At 55.7% G+C, this 18,817-nt stretch overlaps 1 long non-coding RNA gene across 1 annotated transcript; it reads left to right on the forward strand.

The window, feature by feature from the left end:
• Positions 1 to 12,003: 12,003 nt before the first annotated feature.
• Positions 12,004 to 16,315, forward strand: LOC137455647 (uncharacterized). Its single transcript, XR_010990861.1, has 3 exons — positions 12,004 to 12,066; positions 15,891 to 15,964; positions 16,061 to 16,315. It is a non-coding gene; the product is annotated as an uncharacterized lncRNA (long non-coding RNA).
• The last annotated feature ends 2,502 nt before the right edge of the window (positions 16,316 to 18,817 follow it).

Raw genomic sequence — 18,817 nt, forward strand, 5'->3', positions numbered from 1 at the left:
CTGGCAGGGACATTGTGCACATGGAGCTGGCAGGGATGTGCACATGGAGCTGGCAGGGATGTTGTGCACATGGAGCTGGCAGGGATGTTGTGCACATGGAGCTGGCAGGGATGTGCACATGGAGCTGGCAGGGATGTTGTGCACATGGAGCTGGCAGGGATGTGCACATGGAGCTGGCAGGGATGTGCACATGGAGCTGGCAGGGATGTTGTGCACATGGAGCTGGCAGGGATGCGCACATGGAGCTGGTAGGGATGTGTACATGGAGCTGGCAGGGATGTTGTGTACGTGGAGCTGGCAGGGATGCGCACATGGAGCTGGCAGGGATGTTGTGCACATGGAGCTGGCAAGGATGTTGTGTACGTGGAGCTGGCAGGGGTGTTGTGCACATGGAGCTGGCAGGGATGTGTGCATGGAGCTGGCAGGGATGTTGTGCACATGGAGCTGGCAGGGATGTTGTGTACATGGAGCTGGCAGGGATGTGCACATGGAGCTGGCAGGGATGTTGTGCACATGGAGCTGGCAGGGATGTGCACATGGAGCTGGCAGGGATGTTGTGTACATGGAGCTGGCAGGGATGTGCACATGGAGCTGGCAGGGATGTTGTGCACATGGAGCTGGCAGGGATGTGTACATGGAGCTGGCAGGGATGTTGTGCACATGGAGCTGGCAGGGATGTGTACATGGAGCTGGCAGGGATGTTGTGTACATGGAGCTGGCAGGGATGTGCACATGGAGCTGGCAGGGATGTTGTGCACATGGAGCTGGCAGGGATGTGTACATGGAGCTGGCAGGGATGTTGTGCACATGGAGCTGGCAGGGATGTTGTGTACATGGAGCTGGCAGGGATGTGCACATGGAGCTGGCAGGGATGTTGTGTACATGGAGCTGGCAGGGATGTTGTGCACATGGAGCTGGCAGGGATGTGTACATGGAGCTGGCAGGGATGTGTACATGGAGCTGGCAGGGATGTTGTGCACATGGAGCTGGCAGGGATGTGCACATGGAGCTGGCAGGGATGTGTACATGGAGCTGGCAGGGATGTTGTGTACGTGGAGCTGGCAGGGATGTTGTGCACATGGAGCTGGCAGGGATGTGTACATGGAGCTGGCAGGGATGCGCACATGGAGCTGGCAGGGATGTTGTGTACGTGGAGCTGGCAGGGGTGTTGTGCACATGGAGCTGGCAGGGATGTGTACATGGAGCTGGCAGGGATGCGCACATGGAGCTGGCAGGGATGTTGTGCACATGGAGCTGGCAGGGGTGTTGTGCACATGGAGCTGGCAGGGATGTTGTGTACGTGGAGCTGGCAGGGGTGTTGTGCACATGGAGCTGGCAGGGATGTTGTGTACATGGAGCTGGCAGGGATGTGCACATGGAGCTGGCAGGGATGTTGTGCACATGGAGCTGGCAGGGATGTGCACATGGAGCTGGCAGGGATGTTGTGTACATGGAGCTGGCAGGGATGTGCACATGGAGCTGGCAGGGATGTTGTGCACATGGAGCTGGCAGGGGTGTTGTGCACATGGAGCTGGCAGGGATGTGTACATGGAGCTGGCAGGGATGCACACATGGAGCTGGCAGGGATGTTGTGTACATGGAGCTGGCAGGGATGTGCACATGGAGCTGGCAGGGATGTTGTGCACATGGAGCTGGCAGGGGTGTTGTGCACATGGAGCTGGCAGGGATGTGCACATGGAGCTGGCAGGGATGTTGTGTACATGGAGCTGGCAGGGATGTGCACATGGAGCTGGCAGGGATGTTGTGTACGTGGAGCTGGCAGGGATGCGCACATGGAGCTGGCAGGGATGTTGTGCACATGGAGCTGGCAAGGATGTTGTGTACGTGGAGCTGGCAGGGGTGTTGTGCACATGGAGCTGGCAGGGATGTGTGCATGGAGCTGGCAGGGATGTTGTGCACATGGAGCTGGCAGGGATGTTGTGTACATGGAGCTGGCAGGGATGTGCACATGGAGCTGGCAGGGATGTTGTGTACATGGAGCTGGCAGGGATGTGCACATGGAGCTGGCAGGGATGTTGTGTACATGGAGCTGGCAGGGATGTGCACATGGAGCTGGCAGGGATGTTGTGCACATGGAGCTGGCAGGGATGTGTACATGGAGCTGGCAGGGATGTTGTGCACATGGAGCTGGCAGGGATGTGTACATGGAGCTGGCAGGGATGTTGTGTACATGGAGCTGGCAGGGATGTGCACATGGAGCTGGCAGGGATGTTGTGCACATGGAGCTGGCAGGGATGTGTACATGGAGCTGGCAGGGATGTTGTGCACATGGAGCTGGCAGGGATGTTGTGTACATGGAGCTGGCAGGGATGTGCACATGGAGCTGGCAGGGATGTTGTGTACATGGAGCTGGCAGGGATGTTGTGCACATGGAGCTGGCAGGGATGTGTACATGGAGCTGGCAGGGATGTGTACATGGAGCTGGCAGGGATGTTGTGTACGTGGAGCTGGCAGGGGTGTTGTGCACATGGAGCTGGCAGGGATGTTGTGCACATGGAGCTGGCAGGGATGTGTACATGGAGCTGGCAGGGATGTTGTGCACATGGAGCTGGCAGGGATGTGCACATGGAGCTGGCAGGGATGTGTACATGGAGCTGGTAGGGATGTTGTGCACATGGAGCTGGCAGGGATGTTGTGTACATGGAGCTGGCAGGGATGTGCACATGGAGCTGGCAGGGATGTGTACATGGAGCTGGCAGGGATGTGTACATGGAGCTGGTAGGGATGTGTGCATGGAGCTGGCAAGGATGTTGTGTACATGGAGCTGGCAGGGATGTTGTGTACATGGAGCTGGCAGGGATGTGTGCATGGAGCTGGCAGGGATGTGTGCATGGAGCTGGCAGTGATGTTGTGCACATGGAGCTGGCAGGGATGTTGTGCACATGGAGCTGGCAGGGATGTGCACATGGAGCTGGCAGGGATGTGTGCATGGAGCTGGCAGGGATGTTGTGCACATGGAGCTGGCAGGGATGTGTACATGGAGCTGGCAGGGATGTTGTGCACATGGAGCTGGCAGGGATGTGCACATGGAGCTGGCAGGGATGTGTGCATGGAGCTGGCAGGGATGTTGTGCACATGGAGCTGGCAGGGATGTGTACATGGAGCTGGCAGGGATGTGCACATGGAGCTGGCAGGGATGTTGTGTACATGGAGCTGGCAGGGATGTTGTGCACATGGAGCTGGCAGGGATGTGCACATGGAGCTGGCAGGGATGTTGTGTACATGGAGCTGGCAGGGATGTTGTGTACATGGAGCTGGCAGGGATGTGCACATGGAGCTGGCAGGGATGTTGTGTACATGGAGCTGGCAGGGATGTGCACATGGAGCTGGCAGGGATGTTGTGTACATGGAGCTGGCAAGGATGTTGTGTACATGGAGCTGGCAGGGATGTTGTGCACATGGAGCTGGCAAGGATGTTGTGTACATGGAGCTGGCAGGGGTGTTGTGCACATAGAGCTGGCAGGGATGTTGTGCACATGGAGCTGGCAGGGATGTTGTGTACATGGAGCTGGCAGGGATGTTGTGCACATGGAGCTGGCAGGGATGTGCATATGGAGCTGGCAGGGATGTTGTGTACATGGAGCTGGCAAGGATGTTGTGTACATGGAGCTGGCAGGGGTGTTGTGCACATGGAGCTGGCAGGGATGTTGTGTACATGGAGCTGGCAGGGATGTTGTGCACATGGAGCTGGCAGGGATGTGCATATGGAGCTGGCAGGGATGTTGTGCACATGGAGCTGGCAGGGATGTGCACATGGAGCTGGCAGGGATGTGTACATGGAGCTGGCAGGGATGTTGTGCACATGGAGCTGGCAGGGATGTGTACATGGAGCTGGCAGGGATGTTGTGCACATGGAGCTGGCAGGGATGTGCACATGGAGCTGGCAGGGATGTTGTGTACATGGAGCTGGCAGGGATGTGCACATGGAGCTGGCAGGGATGTTGTGCACATGGAGCTGGCAGGGATGTTGTGTACATGGAGCTGGCAGCGATGTGCACATGGAGCTGGTAGGGATGTTGTGCACATGGAGCTGGCAGGGATGTGTACATGGAGCTGGCAGGGATGTGCACATGGAGCTGGTAGGGATGTTGTGCACATGGAGCTGGCAGGGATGTGCACATGGAGCTGGCAGGGATGTGCACATGGAGCTGGCAGGGATGTTGTGCACATGGAGCTGGCAGGGATGTTGTGTACATGGAGCTGGCAGCGATGTGCACATGGAGCTGGTAGGGATGTTGTGCACATGGAGCTGGCAGGGATGTGTACATGGAGCTGGCAGGGATGTGCACATGGAGCTGGTAGGGATGTTGTGCACATGGAGCTGGCAGGGATGTGCACATGGAGCTGGCAGGGATGTGCACATGGAGCTGGTAGGGATGTTGTGCACATGGAGCTGGCAGGGATGTTGTGTACATGGAGCTGGCAGGGGTGTTGTGCACATGGAGCTGGCAGGGATGTTGTGTACATGGAGCTGGCAGGGACATTGTGCACATGGAGCTGGCAGGGATGTTGTGTACATGGAGCTGGCAGGGACATTGTGCACATGGAGCTGGCAGGGATGTGCACATGGAGCTGGCAGGGATGTTGTGCACATGGAGCTGGCAGGGATGTTGTGCACATGGAGCTGGCAGGGATGTGCACATGGAGCTGGCAGGGATGTTGTGCACATGGAGCTGGCAGGGATGTTGTGTACATGGAGCTGGCAGGGATGTGTACATGGAGCTGGCAGGGATGTGTACATGGAGCTGGTAGGGATGTTGTGCACATGGAGCTGGCAGGGATGTTGTGTACATGGAGCTGGCAGGGACATTGTGCACATGGAGCTGGCAGGGGTGTTGTGCACATGGAGCTGGCAGGGATGTGCACATGGAGCTGGCAGGGATGTTGTCCACATGGAGCTGGCAGGGATGTGTACATGGAGCTGGCAGGGATGTGTACATGGAGCTGGTAGGGATGTTGTGTGCATGGAGCTGGCAGGGATGTTGTGTACATGGAGCTGGTAGGGATGTTGTGTACATGGAGCTGGCAGGGGTGTTCTGCACATGGAGCTGGCAGGGATGTTGTGTACATGGAGCTGGCAGGGACATTGTGCACATGGAGCTGGCAGGGGTGTTGTGCACATGGAGCTGGCAGGGATGTGCACATGGAGCTGGCAGGGATGTTGTGTACATGGAGCTGGCAGGGATGTTGTGTACATGGAGCTGGTAGGGATGTTGTGCACATGGAGCTGGCAGGGATGTTGTGTACATGGAGCTGGTAGGGATGTTGTGTACATGGAGCTGGCAGGGGTGTTCTGCACATGGAGCTGGCAGGGATGTTGTGTACATGGAGCTGGCAGGGACATTGTGCACATGGAGCTGGCAGGGATGTTGTGCACATGGAGCTGGCAGGGATGTGCACATGGAGCTGGCAGGGATGTTGTCCACATGGAGCTGGCAGGGATGTTGTGTACATGGAGCTGGCAGGGATGTTGTGCACATGGAGCTGGCAGGGATGTTGTGCACATGGAGCTGGCAGGGATGTGCACATGGAGCTGGCAGGGATGTGTACATGGAGCTGGTAGGGATGTTGTGCACATGGAGCTGGCAGGGATGTTGTGTACATGGAGCTGGCAGGGATGTGCACATGGAGCTGGCAGGGATGTGTACATGGAGCTGGCAGGGATGTGTACATGGAGCTGGCAGGGATGTTGTGCACATGGAGCTGGCAGGGATGTTGTGTACATGGAGCTGGCAGGGATGTGCACATGGAGCTGGCAGGGATGTTGTGTACATGGAGCTGGCAGGGATGTTGTGCACATGGAGCTGGCAGGGATGTGTACATGGAGCTGGCAGGGATGTTGTGTACATGGAGCTGGCAGGGATGTGCACATGGAGCTGGCAGGGATGTGTACATGGAGCTGGCAGGGATGTTGTGCACATGGAGCTGGCAGGGATGTTGTGTACATGGAGCTGGCAGGGATGTGCACATGGAGCTGGCAGGGATGTTGTGTACATGGAGCTGGCAGGGATGTTGTGCACATGGAGCTGGCAGGGATGTGCACATGGAGCTGGCAGGGATGTGTACATGGAGCTGGCAGGGATGTTGTGCACATGGAGCTGGCAGGGATGTGCACATGGAGCTGGCAGGGATGTGTACATGGAGCTGGCAGGGATGTTGTGTACATGGAGCTGGCAGGGATGTGCACATGGAGCTGGCAGGGATGTGTACATGGAGCTGGCAGGGATGTGTACATGGAGCTGGTAGGGATGTGTGCATGGAGCTGGCAAGGATGTTGTGTACATGGAGCTGGCAGGGATGTTGTGTACATGGAGCTGGCAGGGATGTGTGCATGGAGCTGGCAGGGATGTGTGCATGGAGCTGGCAGTGATGTTGTGCACATGGAGCTGGCAGGGATGTTGTGCACATGGAGCTGGCAGGGATGTGCACATGGAGCTGGCAGGGATGTTGTGCACATGGAGCTGGCAGGGATGTGTACATGGAGCTGGCAGGGATGTTGTGCACATGGAGCTGGCAGGGATGTGCACATGGAGCTGGCAGGGATGTGTGCATGAAGCTGGCAGGGATGTTGTGCACATGGAGCTGGCAGGGATGTGCACATGGAGCTGGCAGGGATGTTGTGTACATGGAGCTGGCAGGGATGTTGTGCACATGGAGCTGGCAGGGATGTGCACATGGAGCTGGCAGGGATGTGTGCATGGAGCTGGCAGGGATGTTGTGCACATGGAGCTGGCAGGGATGTTGTGTACATGGAGCTGGCAGGGATGTGCACATGGAGCTGGCAGGGATGTGTACATGGAGCTGGCAAGGATGTTGTGCACATGGAGCTGGCAGGGATGTTGTGCACATGGAGCTGGCAGGGATGTTGTGCGCATGGAGCTGGCAGGGATGTGCACATGGAGCTGGCAGGGGTGTTGTGCACATGGAGCTGGCAGGGATGTGCACATGGAGCTGGCAGGGGTGTTGTGCACATGGAGCTGGCAGGGATGTTGTGCATGGAGCTGGCAGGGATGTTGTGTACATGGAGCTGGCAGGGATGTTGTGCACATGGAGCTGGCAGGGATGTGCATATGGAGCTGGCAGGGATGTTGTGCACATGGAGCTGGCAGGGATGTGCACATGGAGCTGGCAGGGATGTGTACATGGAGCTGGCAGGGATGTTGTGCACATGGAGCTGGCAGGGATGTGTACATGGAGCTGGCAGGGATGTTGTGCACATGGAGCTGGCAGGGATGTGCACATGGAGCTGGCAGGGATGTTGTGTACATGGAGCTGGCAGGGATGTGCACATGGAGCTGGCAGGGATGTGTACATGGAGCTGGTAGGGATGTTGTGCACATGGAGCTGGCAGGGATGTGTACATGGAGCTGGCAGGGATGTGTGCATGGAGCTGGCAGGGATGTTGTGTACATGGAGCTGGCAGGGATGTTGTGTACATGGAGCTGGCAGGGATGTGCACATGGAGCTGGCAGGGATGTTGTGCACATGGAGCTGGCAGGGATGTGTACATGGAGCTGGCAGGGATGTTGTGCACATGGAGCTGGCAGGGATGTGTACATGGAGCTGGCAGGGATGTTGTGTACATGGAGCTGGCAGGGATGTGCACATGGAGCTGGCAGGGATGTGTACATGGAGCTGGCAGGGATGTGTACATGGAGCTGGCAGGGATGTTGTGTACATGGAGCTGGCAGGGATGTGCACATGGAGCTGGCAGGGATGTGTGCATGGAGCTGGCAGGGATGTGCACATGGAGCTGGCAGGGATGTGTACATGGAGCTGGTAGGGATGTGTACATGGAGCTGGCAGGGATGTGTACATGGAGCTGGCAGGGATGTTGTGCACATGGAGCTGGCAGGGATGTGCACATGGAGCTGGCAGGGATGTTGTGCACATGGAGCTGGCAGGGATGTTGTGTACATGGAGCTGGCAGCGATGTGCACATGGAGCTGGCAGGGATGTGTACATGGAGCTGGTAGGGATGTGTACATGGAGCTGGTAGGGATGTGTACATGGAGCTGGCAGGGATGTTGTGCACATGGAGCTGGCAGGGATGTGCACATGGAGCTGGCAGGGATGTTGTGCACATGGAGCTGGCAGGGATGTTGTGTACATGGAGCTGGCAGCGATGTGCACATGGAGCTGGCAGGGATGTGTACATGGAGCTGGCAGGGATGTGCACATGGAGCTGGCAGGGATGTGTACATGGAGCTGGTAGGGATGTTGTGTACATGGAGCTGGCAGGGATGTGTACATGGAGCTGGCAGGGATGTGTACATGGAGCTGGTAGGGATGTTGTGTACATGGAGCTGGTAGGGATGTTGTGCACATGGAGCTGGTAGGGATGTTGTGTACATGGAGCTGGCAGGGATGTGTACATGGAGCTGGTAGGGATGTTGTGTACATGGAGCTGGCAGGGATGTGTACATGGAGCTGGCAGGGATGTGTACATGGAGCTGGTAGGGATGTTGTGTACATGGAGCTGGTAGGGATGTTGTGCACATGGAGCTGGCAGGGATGTTGTGTACATGGAGCTGGCAGGGATGTTGTGCACATGGAGCTGGCAGGGATGTGCACATGGAGCTGGCAGGGATGTTGTGTACATGGAGCTGGCAGGGATGTGCACATGCAGCTGGCAGGGATGTGTACATGGAGCTGGTAGGGATGTGTACATGGAGCTGGCAGGGATGTTGTGCACATGGAGCTGGCAGGGATGTGTACATGGAGCTGGCAGGGATGTTGTGTACATGGAGCTGGCAGGGATGTGCACATGGAGCTGGCAGGGATGTTGTGCACATGGAGCTGGCAGGGATGTTGTGTACATGGAGCTGGCAGCGATGTGCACATGGAGCTGGCAGGGATGTGTACATGGAGCTGGCAGGGATGTGCACATGGAGCTGGCAGGGATGTGTACATGGAGCTGGTAGGGATGTTGTGTACATGGAGCTGGTAGGGATGTTGTGTACATGGAGCTGGCAGGGATGTGTACATGGAGCTGGTAGGGATGTTGTGCACATGGAGCTGGTAGGGATGTTGTGTACATGGAGCTGGCAGGGATGTGTACATGGAGCTGGCAGGGATGTGTACATGGAGCTGGCAGGGATGTGTACATGGAGCTGGTAGGGATGTTGTGTACATGGAGCTGGTAGGGATGTTGTGCACATGGAGCTGGCAGGGATGTTGTGTACATGGAGCTGGCAGGGATGTTGTGCACATGGAGCTGGCAGGGGTGTTGTGCACATGGAGCTGGCAGGGATGTTGTGTACATGGAGCTGGCAGGGACATTGTGCACATGGAGCTGGCAGGGGTGTTGTGCACATGGAGCTGGCAGGGATGTGCACATGGAGCTGGCAGGGATGTTGTCCACATGGAGCTGGCAGGGATGTTGTGTACATGGAGCTGGCAGGGATGTTGTGCACATGGAGCTGGCAGGGATGTGCACATGGAGCTGGCAGGGATGTTGTGCACATGGAGCTGGCAGGGATGTGCACATGGAGCTGGCAGGGATGTGTACATGGAGCTGGTAGGGATGTTGTGCACATGGAGCTGGCAGGGATGTTGTGTACATGGAGCTGGCAGGGATGTGCACATGGAGCTGGCAGGGATGTGTACATGGAGCTGGTAGGGATGTTGTGCACATGGAGCTGGCAGGGATGTTGTGTACATGGAGCTGGCAGGCATGTGCACATGGAGCTGGCAGGGATGTTGTGTACATGGAGCTGGCAGGCATGTGCACATGGAGCTGGCAGGGATGTTGTGCACATGGAGCTGGCAGGGATGTGCACATGGAGCTGGCAGGGATGTGTGCATGGAGCTGGCAGGGATGTGCACATGGAGCTGGCAGGGATGTTGTGCACATGGAGCTGGCAGGGATGTTGTGTACATGGAGCTGGCAGGGGTGTTGTGCACATGAAGATGGCAGGGATGTGCACATGGAGCTGGCAGGGATGTGTACATGGAGCTGGCAGGGGTGTTGTGCACATGGAGCTGGCAGGGATGTTGTGTACATGGAGCTGGCAGGGATGTGCACATGGAGCTGGCAGGGATGTTTGTGTACATGAAGCTGGCAGGGGTGTTGTGCACATGGAGCTGGCAGGGATGTTGTGCACATGGAGCTGGCAGAGGTGTTTCTGTACACAGAGTGCCTGCCTGGGAATGAAGGTGTATGGAGGTACACCATGCAGAGCAGGGAGTCACCTCCCAAAGCAACAGGAGGCAGCCTGCCTGGCTCCTGCACCTCCCATCTCCTCTACATCTCCTCCCAGCAGCGCCAAGGCAGGCTGTCCCTGTCAAGTGACATCGAGGACCTGAGGACTGCTCCCTCTCTCAGAGGCTTGCTTCAGCAGGGCAGTGAGGCACCAGGACTGCATGGTGTCAGCAGCTCATCCATGTGTGGAAGCAAGCAGCTGAAGGGTGGTATGGTGCAATCCAGGATCACTAAGGATCATTTTCCATCATCCAAGATCAGTTGCCTTGCCCATGGGGGGCGTTGGTGTGTGCTTGGGGAGTGGTGGCAGAGATCTGTTTGCATCATGGCCAAGGTGTCTGAGATTGACACACATTTGTTCTGATACTACTGGTACTGTGTTTAACAAGAGAAGCAAGGCTGGCATGGTTAAGGCAAGGACTTGTGTGTTTACAATGCAGGAGGAAACAGCTGAGCTAAAAAGCTGACTTAGTGGTCGGGTGGTCCCTGCAGGCACCTCATGGAGGGCACATGGGAGCTAGAGGTTGGCCAGCTGGCTGTGTTCATTCATATATCAAAGGAAGGGGAAAATCATGCATTTCTTTGACCTCATTATAGAATCACAGTGACCCCCTGCACCCAGCAGGGACATCCTCCCCTGGAGCAGGCTGCCCAGAGCCCTCTCCAGCCTCCCCTGGAACAGCTCCAGGGATGGAGCCTCAGCCACCTCCCTGGGCAGCCTGCTGCAGTGTTCCAGCAGCCTCCTGGGGCAGAACTTGTTCCTCACATCCAATCTCCATCTGCTCTGCTCTGCTCTGAAGCCATTGCCCCTGCTCCTGTCCCTGCAGGCCTTTGGGAACACTCTCTCTGCAGCCTTCTTGTAGCCCCTTCAGGCACTGGACCCTAAACCTGAACACAAGCATCTTGAAAGCCTTGCAGAACAGGGCCAGAAGCATTCCTCAGCACATGCTTGAGTTGTAGCTTCTCATTCACATCTGCCAACATGCAGCTGACACAGGAGGCAGGGCTTCAGATTCGTTGGTCAAGGAGTGAGTAGTACTTTGCCAGCACAGTACCTGACACCAAAACAAGGCACAAGAAGAATTTCAAGCAGCCCCCTCCCTGCAGAAGTTGTCTTCTGTTCTTCAGTGAAACTCTTTAGTCTGAAAACTGGAAGAGCATTTGCTGATAGATGTAGGCTGATAGATGTAGGCACCACAGCATCCTTACACCTCAAGGTCTCTTTGGACTGACTGTAGAAGAGGGCCTGTCAGATGATGTTCCCAAGAAGGTTACAGTTTGTCTGGAGCATAGGAAGCTGCTCCAGTGCAGGGATTTAAGCAGATTAACATTTCCTCAGGTGCTTGGGTACTTCACTCAGCTGTGAGGCAGCACTCTAGGATAAAGCAACTCCACTTTGAATCCTGTAGCTTCACATCTTTCCCATGCTCAAATGACATGCAAAGTTGGCCCAGTCCAGCTGGCCTGACCTTTTGGTGCAGCTCAGCACCAGCTCAGCACATCTGCTCCCACTCACACTGAGTGATGCCATCACTGAGAGAGCAGCAGCGAGGAGGCTGCTGCAGAAAGCAGCTCATTCAGGTGAGCAAGGCTGAGTCAGGCTGGGAACTGGCTCTGCATGAAACACCTTCAGAGTGTTTTGTGGACAAAGGGCAGTGGCACAGGTGAAGCTTTGTGCTTCTCTTCCTGTGTGCCCTCGTGGGGGTAAGGGCTGCATTTTGTCTGCACATCAGAAGTAATCCAGCTCTGCCCCTTCACACCAGTGCTGTGCTCAGGAGCTTTAGAGTGGGACACAGGCTGCTTGGAGGTCCCCTTGGGTTTACTACTTCAAGTACAGAAAGGTAAGTTCAGATGCTTGCTTCCAAAGGCAGCCATCAGGTTTATGGTGGCTGCCAACAGGCCCTCATGCCCAAGCCTTTGTGCTTTGTCCAGGCACTGCCACAGCAGAAGCTGCTCAGGGCCTTGCTTTCATGATGCCTGCTGCACAGCATCAGCTTTCCTCATGTCCCTACACCTCTGCTACCAGCTGGCCAAACCTGGGCTCCTGTGGTTTTTGTAGGTGTGACTGCTTCTCCCAAAGCTGAGTCTCAGCATGCTTCACCCTCCTGAGAGCTCTCCCTCCTCATGCACCCTCAGCACAGGCTGGCACCTGCTGCCTCCTGCCCAGAGCAGCACTCCCCAGGCCGTGAGCCTGCCAGGCTGCTTCCCCTAGCAGGAGCTGGGGGGCTGCCAGCTCAGACACAGGATCACAGCGTGGCTGGGGTTGGAGGCTTGCTGAAGGTTAGCACCTTTAGGGACTTTGAAGGGACATTGACTCTAGGAAGTGTAAGTTGGTGTGCTGCTGGTGTGCACAGAATAACTCTTGGGGGTTTGCATCTCCCTGCCTCGTGCCCAGGGTACTCTTATTGCAGGAAGATGACCCTGTGTGGCTGTGGTCTGAGTGCCAACAATGTGTGATCAATACTAAGTGGTTGTTCAGCAAATGCTGAGTAAACAGTGGTTACTGTGGTGGTTTGGGGTGAGGTGCCTTTATGAAACCAAAGTTGAAGACCTCCAGAGGCTAGAGAGGTCCAGGAGGTGGACTGGAAGGTGTATTTCCTTCCCTGCATCATATAAAACTGGCTGCAGAGTCACTTTTCATCCCTTTTCCCTCCCTCTCTCCTCCCAGGAGGACACACAGGATGTTATCTCTTGTGGGGAAGGCCTGGTGTCAGCCTTGGCAATGCTGCCAGTTAAGCCTGGAGCAGTCTAACTGGGGCCTGGGGCTGCCAAGCTGAGCTTTAGCTGTGTCACAATGGTTTGGTAGGAGTGATAGAGAGGCATGGGGACGGAGAGGGGGCAGGGGGCTTGGGCTTGTTGGCCTGGTTTGAGGTTTGTGTGAAGCTATGGCTCAGTGTGGTTCTGTGTTAAGCCCAGACCATGGATTCTGTGCATTTGATATGCTCTGTTCTGGTTTACCCTGGCCAGTCCTTACTGTGAGCTTTTTTGTCTTCCCCCTTCTGGAAGAGGTAAAAGAGTGAATCTGCCTGGCTCTGAACCAAGCCACTCACAAATAACACAACATACTAACCAAAATGCTGCTCTGCCTGAGCTGCAGCAGGGCCAGGAGAGGCCTCTGCAGAGCCACAGAGCTCAGAGCTGTGCAGTGTGGGGCCTGGGTTTGTCTCCTTTGTGATGCAAGCAGATTCATTTAGGCAATAGGAGCAAAACCATGTTTGGCCTGAAAGTCATCAGGGTGAGATGGGATAGGTCCCTGCTGTGACCCTCTGCTTTTCTAGGCTCTCTCTGTTCACATTTGTTGGAGCTCTCTCCTTTCTCTTTCCTTTCCCTGGGTCTGCTTTTGGCTCTGGTTGGTTTGTGTCGTGCCCCCTGTGTGCTCTAGCAGTGAGTGCCTGCACTGCCTGCAGCAAGAGCAGAGGCCCCATGTGGAGTGTAGCTCTGGCTGGCTTGTCACTTCTGAGGGACAGGCCATGGGAAGGACATTGCACTGGAAACTGTGAGCAGGGAGATAAGGGGGTTTAAAACAACAGGTAAATGAGACTGGAATGTTAAATGGCATTCTCAGGACAAGCAGCTAGGCTGTGAAAAGGCTGATGAGATTAGAACCTTTAGCAAGCCTCAGAGGCAGTCTCTGCAGAGGAGATTGTTCCTTGGGTGTAGAACAGCTACAGTAAGATGGTTAACCACCCAGGAGAGTTCTGCAAGCATAAGCTTCACAAGAAAGCAGTGCCAGGCTGCGAGCTGCTGACACATCCTGCACCCTGAGCAGGTGTGTCAGGGCAGGAGCTCAGCTCAGAGGGGCAGGAGGGTGATGTCTGTGCTGACACATGTCTGATGCTCAAGGGCTTTGTCACCACCATCCCAGGTGTGGATAGGTTTGGGGCATGCCAGACACTGGCTTTGTCTTATGTAATTCTGCCAGCTCCTTTCTAAATGTTGACTTTGTGTCATCAAATTTTAAAGCTGCAAGTGTCAGCTGATAGAACCTTTGCCACAGAGGCTGGGACTGCCTCAAGGCCATGTCTACAGGAAGGACCTCACAGTGCTGCTGAACACTCAGGGAAAATGAGACGATGTGGCTTGCTCAGTGTCACAGGGGCTAAACACCAAACTCCCTGAGACCACTCCACCTGCAATTACAGACAACTTAGACACAAACCCCAGCCTGATTTGGGGGTGATGGTAACTGGCTGTTGGCAGAGAAGCTCTGGGAATGTGCAGCCACGGCCTGTGCCCTGAAGCTTGATGGTGTTTGGCTGAGAGGGTCGCTGCTGGGTTTGCAGCCTTAGCCTTGCCATGGCTGCTGCCTGGGGCACTTCTGGTGGATTCCTGTAATCATTACAGTCAGCCACTGCCTCCACACAGCATGGTCTGCAAATACAGCAGCCCTGCCTGCCCTTCACCTCACCGAGCAGTGCAGACCACTGCACGCTCCTCACTGCACCGCCAGCCCCTGCTGCCACCTCCTGCGGCCAGAGCCCCTGCACAGCGCCAGAGGCAGGGACTGCTGGGGACTGCTGTGACAGCAGCTCAGCCACACCTCGGAGAGCAGCTTGGCTTCACAAGGTGGAGCACAACCTGCTGACTCAGCCCATCCCATGGCTCTGCAGTTGCTGCATGGGACGCCAGAAGAGGACTGTGCCCTTTCAGCAGCGTTTCACCACCAGCAGCAGCTGCTGCGTGGCCACAGTGTCTGTGACTGTGGAAATGTGGAGTGTGCTTCCTCAGCTCTGCCACGACAAGAGATTCACAGCTTCACAGAGTGCTGGGGCTGGGAGGGAGCCTCCAAGGGCACCTTGTGCAACCCCCTGCAGGCAGCAGGGACAGCTCCAGCCAGAGCAGGCTGCCCAGGGACACAGCCAGGCTGAGCTTGAATGGCTCCAGGGATGGAGCCTCAACCACCTCCCTGGGCAGTCTGTGCCAGAGTCTCCCCAGCCTCCCTGGGCAGAACTCCCTCCTGAGCTCCAACCTAACTCTGCCCTGCTCCACTTCCAAACCCTTGCCCCTTGACCTATCCCCACAGCCCCTCCTGAGCAGTCCCTCCCCAGCCTGCCTGCAGCTCCCCTGCAGATATTGAACTGCAGCTGAGGTCTTCCTGGAGCCTTCTGCATGCTGAACAGCCCCAACTCTCCCAGCCTGTCTTTGTAGGAGAGGTTCTCCAACCTCTCTGATGATCTTTGTGGCCTCCTCTGGACCTGCTCCAGAGCTGGGCACAGCACTGCAGGTGAGGAGATTGGCAGAATCACCTCTCTTGGGCTGCTGGCCATGCTTCCCTCCACACACCTGAGAGTCTGCTTACAACCAGGCCTCACTGCCTCTGCAATCTCCTCACTGCTGCTCCCTCACTTGCTCCCCACACTGCCCCTTCCTAGTCTCAGACACACACTCCTCCAGCAGCACACAGTGAGCCCAGCTGAGCTGCTTAGGAGCCGAGTCAGTGCTCTGCCCATACCACTGGCACACCTTGCCAGCCTCCAACATTGAGCTGACCTGAGAGCCAGCCTGCCAGGGGCTTGGGTAAGCAGGACAGCTGTCCTGTGGGGCCACCCCACTCCTCTGGCCACCCAGCAGGCTCACACAGCCCTTCTGCCTGCATGCTGCACACACTGTGTGCCTCACCACCACCTCACCAGAGCTAACAGCTTCTGCTTGCCTCTGCCCCCAGGGGACACACCATGGTGCCTGGTGCTCAGCAAGTGGGAGAAAAGATGTGAGGAGAGAGGAATATGAGCAGCATTGGTAAGAGCCTTCCTGTGGTGATGGAGGGGGCAAGGCTCAGGTGAAAGTCAGCTGGGTTGGTGCTGAAGCTTCCCTCCCTGCCTGTGCTCTTTCCAGCAGGGCCACAGAACGGTGTGGAGGTCCCATCCTACTCCCCAGAAGATTTGCTTTAGAGGTGCTAATAGGATCAGTGCTGGGAAGGAGATTAGAAAACTGAATCTGAACATTTTGTTTCAAGTGAGTGGATTAAGTTGTGGCTGTGGTACAGTCAGGCATCCACATCCACACTCAGGAGCATAACCATGGAGTCATTGTTCAGAAATGCTCTTTCCCTCTCCTTAAATCCACTTAGTTTTCACAATGTAATGAGATGTTGGGCTAAACATTGCCATTAACATTCTTTGAAGGGCTTTGCTTTTTCCTGACCTCTGAGGGCTGCCAAGGATTTTGTAAGGGCTGTGGTTCACCCAGAGGTGTTTGTGCCTTAGCTGCCCCTGCTGGTGTTAGAGCTGGGCACACTGCAGTGCAGAGCACCCAGCTGACCTCAGTCTGTTTCCTGGGAGCACCTGGCCAGTGCTCACAGTACAGAATCATTCAGGCTTGGGATCATCAAGTCCAACCTTTAACCCTGCTCTGCAAAGGTCACCCCTAAACCATATCTCCAGGCACTACATCTGAATGGTCACATCCAGGGTTGGTGACTCCTCCTCCTCCCTGGGCAGCCTGTGCCAGTGTCTGACCACTCTTGCTGTGAAAAATGTTTCCTAATGGCCATCCTAAGCCTCCCCTAGTGCAGCCTGAGGCTGTTCCCTTTTGTTCTATGGCTAATTACCGGTGAGAAGAGACCAGCACCAACCTCCCCACAATGTCCTCTCAGGGAGCTGTAGGGAGTGATGAGGCCTCCCCTCAGCCTCCTCTTCTTCAGACTAACCAGCCCCAGCTCCTTCAGTTGCTAAAAGCTAACCACAACCACATCAAACCAGTTTAAACTATGGTTTAATTTGTGCCTGAGGTGGCCAGATGGCACCAGCAGGGAAGTTCAGCTCCTGGCCTGTGTGCAGCTGTGTCCACTGCCTTGTGGTGCTTCCCTGCTGCCATGGGGAAACACAAGTCTGCCAGCTGGGCAAACAGGAAACAAACAACTGTTGATGGGGTCCCTCAGCTTCCCCCCTGCACTGGAGGAGCAGAAGGAAGACAACACATTACTAGGGACAGGTCCAGGAGTGCTGCAGAACCTCTCCTGTGAAAGAATTGAGGCTGTTGAGCCTGGAGAGGAGAAGGCTCCAGGGAGACCTCAGAGCTGCAGCTCAATACCTGCAGGGGAGCTGCAGGCAGCTGGGGAGGGACTGCTCAGGAGGGGCTGTGGGGATAGGCCAAGGGGCAAGGGTTTGGCACTGGAGCAGGGCAGAGTTAGGTTGGAGCTCAGGAGGAAGTTGTGCAGAGGGAGGCTGGGGAGACTCTGGCACAGTGTTTAAGTCTCTTCCAACCTCTTCCAATCTGTGAAGGTAAAAAGGAAATAACCAAGGGGAATTAGAGGTTCCATGGGTCTGGGATGTGGCTGGACATGAGGCTAGTAGGAAGTCTGCCTTCTCCCTGGAAGGTCTGGCACGTGGAAAGGTTGGAAGGAACAGGGAAGCTGACAGAGGAGATTCATTGTGAGGATAAGGGAGTCTGAGGCAGAGTCTGGTTCAGGCTGCAAGTGCTGTGAAGTCATCATCTGAAACTTACTGCACTTGGAGGGAACAAATCCATTCCAAATTTCTCATAGCTGTGCAGCACATGCAGGAGGAGAAGGTGCTGGGCTCTCCCCTACCCCTCAGGGGGAAAAGGAAAGGGAAAGGGAAAGGGAAGGGAAGGGAAGGGAAAGGAAAGGAAAGGAAAGGAAAGGAAAGGAAAGGAAAGGAAAGGAAAGGAAAGGAAAGGAAAGGAAAGGAAAGGAAAGGAAAGGAAAGGAAAGGAAAGGAAAGGAAAGGAAAGGAAAGGAAAGGAAAGGAAAGGAAAGGAAAGGAAAGGAAAGGAAAGGAAAGGAAAGGAAAGGAAAGGAAAGGAAAGGAAAGGAAAGGAAAGGAAAGGAAAGGAAAGGAAAGGAAAGGAAAATGGAGAGAGAAAGCAGTGATCAGGATCTTTACTGGGCAGGCAAGAGTGAAGAGATTCCTGTTCTAGCATCAAAGTCTTCCAGAGAGACCTGCAGGGCAGGGAAGTCTGCCTGGAGAGGAGCAAGCGAGAAGCTGCACTGCGCTGCGGGGCTGTGCAGCAGGGCTGCCGCTGCCACAGAGGCAAGGACCCTCTGCAGGGGGGCTGGAGGCTGCTCCCACCTTTGCTTGCCCCTTCTCCAGCTGTGCACAGAGGAACAGCAATGACATTGCCATCGGTAAGTGCCTGCAAGTGACCCACCTGGAGGAAACCCTGAGAGGAGCAGAGGCCACCACATCCCTTCCCCGGTGGGTTTATGGGTTGCTGGGGGCAGGGAATCTGACTGCAATCAAGAGCTGTGAGTAACCTTCTGTCAGACCTGAGCCTTCCTGCTGCCACACCTGTGCTATCCAGTCCTGCTAAATGCTTGGAGCCCTCTGAGGTGTCTCTGGTTCCATGCTGTGTTATGTGCATCTCTGTGTGTAGCTGAGGGCTTCCTGTCCTGTCCTGCACACCCAGGACACATGGCTGGAGCAGAGCAGATTTAGATTGTCCCTAAACACCTCTGGGTTTCAAGCCAGTTGTCAGAGCTTTGCTTGGAGCCTCTTTTGTTCAGGCTTCTGACAACACTGGTTTCTTGCAGGCTTGGTTTAATGTATTGGAGTGGTTCCCATTTCTGTAGCAGTTCTGTTGTGAGGATGTGAGGATTGCAAGCACACAGAGCTGTTAAAGCAAGTCCAG

Source organism: Melanerpes formicivorus, unplaced genomic scaffold, assembly GCF_026170545.1.
Source record: "Melanerpes formicivorus ecotype bairdi unplaced genomic scaffold, bMelFor1.0.p_v2 SCAF_103, whole genome shotgun sequence".
NCBI lineage: Eukaryota > Metazoa > Chordata > Aves > Piciformes > Picidae > Melanerpes > Melanerpes formicivorus.